Genomic DNA, 6,000 nt, shown 5'->3' with positions numbered 1-6,000 from the left:
CTCCTCCCACCTCCCTCCTCCCTCCTCCCACCTCCCTCCTCCCTCCTCCCTCCTCCCACCTCCCTCCTCCCCTCCTCCCTCCTCCCACCTCCCCTCCTCCCTCCTCCCTCCTCCCTCCTCCCTCCCTCCCTCCTCCCCTCCCTCCCTCCCTCCTCCCTCCTCCCTCCTCCTCCCACCTCCCACCTCCCTCCTCCCACCTCCCCTCCTCCCACCTCCCTCCTCCCACCTCCCACCTCCCTCCTCCCCCCTCCCCTCCTCCTCCCCTCCCTCCTCCCTCCCTCCTCCCTCCTCCCTCCTCCCTCCTCTCCTCCCTCCCTCCTCCCTCCTCCCCTCCTCCCTCCCTCCTCCCCCTCCTCCCTCCCTCCCTCCCTCCTCCTCCTCCCTCCCTCCCTCCCTCCCTCCTCCTCCCTCCTCCTCCCTCCCTCCCTCCTCCCTCCCTCCTCCCTCCCTCCTCCTCCCTCCCTCCTCCCTCCCTCCTCCTCCCTCCTCCTCCCTCCTCCCTCCTCCCTCCTCCCTCCCTCCCTCCTCCCTCCTCCCTCCCTCCCTCCTCCCTCCTCCCTCCCTCCCTCCTCCCTCCTCCCTCCTCCTCCCTCCTCCTCCTCCCTCCCTCCCTCCCTCCCTCCTCCCTCCCTCCTCCCTCCTCCCTCCCTCCCTCCTCCCTCCTCCCTCCCTCCTCCCTCCTCCCTCCTCCTCCCTCCTCCTCCCACCTCCCTCCCTCCCTCCTCCTCCCTCCTCCCTCCTCCCTCCTCCTCCCACCTCCCACCTCCCACCTCCCTCCTCCTCCCACCTCCCTCCCTCCTCCTCCTCCTCCCTCCCTCCTCCCTCCTCCTCCCTCCCTCCTCCCTCCTCCCTCCTCCCACCTCCCTCCTCCCACCTCCCTCCTCCCCTCCTCCCTCCTCCCTCCTCCCTCCTCCCTCCTCCTCCCACCTCCCACCCTCCCCCCTCCCACCTCCCTCCTCCCTCCCTCCTCCTCCCTCCCTCCTCCTCCTCCCCTCCCCTCCTCCTTCCTCCTCCCTCCCTCCTCCCTCCTCCCTCCTCCTCCCTCCTCCACCTCCCACCTCCCTCCTCCTCCCCCCTCCACCTCCCACCTCCCTCCTCCTCCCCCCCTCCACCTCCCACCTCCCACCCTCCCTCCTCCCTCCCTCCTCCCTCCCTCCTCCCTCCTCCCTCCTCCTCCCCCCTCCCTCCTCCTCCCCTTCAATCTTCTGGCAGGGAATTATACTTTTTTAAAAGCCAGTATATATCATACCATAGCTGGGAATCGAACCCAGATCACACTGCATGGTGGACACGTCAGTGCATCACCCTAAGCACTGTACCACTACAGTAGTAAGTGAAGCTACCGTAAAATGTACCATTAATGCTCAATGCAATAGAACCATTAGGTTGCTTAAAGGAGAACTGTAGTGAGAGGTATATGGAGGCTGCCATATTGATTTCCTTTTAAGCTATACCAGTTGCCTGGCAGCCCTGCTGATCTATTTGGCTGCAGTAATAATAATAATTATAATCCAAACATTTGTATAGCGCTTTTCTCCTGTCAGACTCAAAGCGCTCAAGAGCTGCAGCCACAGGGACGCACTCAAGAGGCCACCCTGCAGTGTTAGGGAGTCTTGCTTTGAACTCCTTACTGAATAGGTACTTGACCTAGCCAGGATTCGAACCCTAGTCTCCCATGTCAAAGGCAGAACCCTTAACCAGTACACTATCCAGCCACTGTCGTGTGAATCCCACCAGAAACAAGCATGCAGCTAATCTTGTCAGATCTTACAAAAATGTCAAACACCAGATCTGCTGCATGCTTGTTCAGGGTCTAGGGCTAAAAGTATTGGAGGCAGAGGATCTGCAGGATAGCCAGGTAACTGGTATTGCTTAAAAGGAAATCAATATGGTAGCCTCCATATACCTTTCACTACAGTTCTCCTTTAAAGGGAACCTTAACTGAGAGTGATATGGCTGTTTCCTGTAAACAATACCAGTTGCCTGGCAGTCCAGCTGATCTTTGTGACTGCAATAGTGGCTGAATCACACCCTGAAACAAGCATGCAGCTAATCCAGTCTGACTTCAGTCAGAGCACCTGATCTGCATGCTTGTTCAGGGGCTGTGGCTAAAAGTATTAGAGACACAGGATCAGCAGGCAATTCAGGCAACTGGTATTATTTTAAAAGGAAAAATCCATATCCTTCTCCGTTTAGGTTCCCTTTAAGGATTTGTAGCATAAAAGCCAACTCACATTGGCTGGGATTCGAACCTGGGTCTCTCTGTATGGTGGACAAGCACACTATCCACTATACCAACTGAAGCTGGCCTGAAAATGCTGGCCTGAAAATGCTGGCCTGAAAATGCTGGCCTGAAAATGCTGGCCTGAAAATGCTGGCCTGAAAATGCTGGCCTGAAATTGCTGGCCTGAAAACAAGCTGCATGCTTGTTTCAGGGTGTGATGCAGCTTGTTTTCAGGCCAGCAATTTCAGGCCAGCAATTTCAGGCCAGCAATTTCAGGCCAGCAATTTCAGGCCAGCTTCAGTTGGTATAGTGGATAGTGTGCTTGTCCACCATACAGTGAGACCCAGGTTCGAATCCCAGCCAATGTGAGTTGGCTTTTATGCTACAAATCCTTAAAGGGAACCTAAACGGAGAAGGATATGGATTTTTCCTTTTAAAATAATACCAGTTGCCTGAATCGCCTGCTGATCCTGTGTCTCTAATACTTTTAGCCACAGCCCCTGAACAAGCATGCAGATCAGGTGCTCTGACTGAAGTCAGACTGGATTAGCTGCATGCTTGTTTCAGGGTGTGATTCAGCCACTATTGCAGTCACAAAGATCAGCTGGACTGCCAGGCAACTGGTATTGTTTACAGGAAACAGCCATATCACTCTCAGTTAAGGTTCCCTTTAAAGGAGAACTGTAGTGAAAGGTATATGGAGGCTACCATATTGATTTCCTTTTAAGCAATACCAGTTACCTGGCTATCCTGCAGATCCTCTGCCTCCAATACTTTTAGCCCTAGACCCTGAACAAGCATGCAGCAGATCTGGTGTTTGACATTTTTGTAAGATCTGACAAGATTAGCTGCATGCTTGTTTCTGGTGGGATTCACACGACAGTGGCTGGATAGTGTACTGGTTAAGGGTTCTGCCTTTGACATGGGAGACCAGGGTTCGAATCCTGGCTAGGTCAAGTACCTATTCAGTAAGGAGTTCAAAGCAAGACTCCCTAACACTGCAGGGTGGCCTCTTGAGTGCGTCCCTGTGGCTGCAGCTCTTGAGCGCTTTGAGTCTGACAGGAGAAAAGCGCTATACAAATGTTTGGATTATAATTATTATTATTACTGCAGCCAAATAGATCAGCAGGGCTGCCAGGCAACTGGTATAGCTTAAAAGGAAATCAATATGGCAGCCTCCATATACCTCTCACTACAGTTCTCCTTTAAGCAACCTAATGGTTCTATTGCATTGAGCATTAATGGTACATTTTACCGTAGTTTCACTTACTACTGTAGTGGTACAGTGCTTAGGGTGATGCACTGACGTGTCCACCATGCAGTGTGATCTGGGTTCGATTCCCAGCTATGGTATGATATATACTGGCTTTTAAAAAAGTATAATTCCCTGCCAGAAGACACCCTCCTCCCGGAGGGAGGAGGGAATAGGTTGAAGGGAGGTGGGAGGAGGGAGGGTGGGAGGTGGGAGGAGGGAGGAGGGAATAGGTTGAAGGGTTGAAGGGAGGTGGGAGGAGGGAGGAGGGAATAGGTTGAAGGGAGGTGGGAGGAGGGAGGAGGGAGGTGGGAGGAGGGAATAGGTTGAAGGGGAGGAGGGAGGTGGGAGGAGGGAGGAGGGAGGTGGGAGGCCAATTAAAATCTCACTAGCAGAGAGTGTAGCAGCTGTCCCATAACTAATTAGTGTAGGCAGACAACTGAGTCAAATGGTATAAAAGACCTAGCTTGAAGGGTGGGTGGGTCCTCAAGCAGTGTGTTTGACCATAACATGTCTGCTGACAGTGAAATGGAGGGTAAAAATTTTGTTTTTTGATGCGAACTGGGCGAAGCGAACTTCCGCAAACGTTCGCCTGCGGGAGGCGAACGCGAACCACCGAAGTTCGCCGGCGAACCGTTCGGCCCAACTCTAATAGTAGGGTGAAAGAGCTATTAAAAAGGGAGGCTGGGTGGATTAGAAGATTGGGAGTGTTGGGGGAAGGGGGGCTAAACAGAGAATATGACCTTGGTTTTTGCATCTAACTAGATCTCTGCTTAGGACAAAATGTGTTGCATGCTCCTTTAATGTATATATTTGCTCTTTATATGCAGAGCTTCATCTTGCTGGTTTGTGGGGGGATCGTGGGAGAGTTTATGGCTTAACACTAATCGCTGCGCCGCCGCTGAGAGGTAAAGTACTAATGTTCTGTTTATGTTTATGTGTGACGCTGGTTGCTATGGACGCGCTTCCCGTGAGCTGATGGACAGCCCTGATTGGCTGCTTTAACAGGCGAAGTGCACGCTGGGGCTGATGAGTGTGAGTGGCGAGTCCCCGCCTCTTGGGGTGTCGGCTTCATGACGCCAGCCGACACTGTGCGCGGATTGCCTGACCCCGCCTTACACATGACGGGGATGAATAGTATAGCACACGGGAGCCGGACTGGCTCTGACGTCAGTAGTGGTGGCCTCTCTGCGCCGTTGCAAAGATACAGCAGTGTTAATATATATGCCACATAGTCTGTGCGACTAGAGGTGGATATTTGCATATAAAGCCAGGAGTTCTCTCTCAGGTCCGCTTGTGATACCAGGTAAGGTGATTGGCTGCTGACTTTTTGAATTCATTGGTTAAGGGGAAGTTAGATCACTATATAAGGATGGTGTTTGTTTTGTCAGTTTGTGGGCACTTCGGCTTGAGAAAGGGCTGAGTCCTGAAACAGCGGGCTGTCGCCGTATAGCCACATGTTTTTATTGATGATTCAATAAAAGAGCTTTTTATACTTTTGGAAGTGCTTGCCTCCAACTGGAATTTTTGTCTACTGGATCCCAGGTGTGGGGAACCCTTGAGGCTTGAGCACGCCATTCCCCCTTTTGAGTGAGTGCCACTCTTTTTACCACATACCCCAGGATAGGTTAGGTAGGTAGCTGGCCCCCCAGGATAGGTTAGGTAGGTAGCTGCCCCCCCCCAGGATAGGTTAGGTAGGTAGCTGGCCCCCCCAGGATAGGTTAGGTAGGTAGCTGGCCCCCCAGGATAGGTTAAGTAGGTAGCTGCCCCCCCAGGATAGGTTAGGTAGCTGCCCCCCCAGGATAGCTTAGGTAGGTAGCTGCCCCCCAGGATAGGTTAGGTAGGTAGCTGGCCCCCCCAGGATAGGTTAGGTAGGTAGCTGGCCCCCCAGGATAGGTTAGGTAGGTCGCTGGCCCCCCAGGATAGGTTAGGTAGGTAGCTGGCCCCCCAGGATAGGTTAGGTAGGTAGCTGGCCCCCCAGGATAGGTTAGGTAGGTAGCTGGCCCCCCAGGATAGGTTAGGTAGGTAGCTGGCCCCCCAGGATAGGTTAGGTAGGTAGCTGGCCCCCCAGGGTAGGTTAGGTAGGTAGCTGCCCCCCAGGATAGGTTAGGTAGGTAGCTGGCCCCCCAGGGTAGGTTAGGTAGGTAGGTAGGTCGCTAGCTGCCCTCTCCCTCCCTTCCTCTCCCCCTCAGATGCAGAGTGCGCAGCGCACGGAAGCGCTGTAGGCGGAACTCACCTCCGTCCCTGCGCCGCTGGTCTCCTCCCGCTCTGTATAGATGTTGTTACACACTGCTTCCTGTTTAGCCGGAAGCAGTGTGTAACAGCAGATCTATGCAGAGCGGGAGGAGACCAGCGGCGCTTGGAACGCAGGCAGGTGAGTTCTGCCTACAGCGCTACCGTGCGCCGCGCACTCTGCATCTGAGGGGGGGGGGGCCCGGGGAGAGGTCGGGCTGCCCTCCCCACGGCTGCAGCTCCCCCCTCCCAATAACGCACGCAGGGATCTCCGAGTCCAAACGGACATGGG

Source organism: Hyperolius riggenbachi, chromosome 6 (assembly GCF_040937935.1).
Source record: "Hyperolius riggenbachi isolate aHypRig1 chromosome 6, aHypRig1.pri, whole genome shotgun sequence".
NCBI classification, from domain to species: domain Eukaryota; kingdom Metazoa; phylum Chordata; class Amphibia; order Anura; family Hyperoliidae; genus Hyperolius; species Hyperolius riggenbachi.
This window is presented reverse-complemented; position numbering follows the sequence as displayed.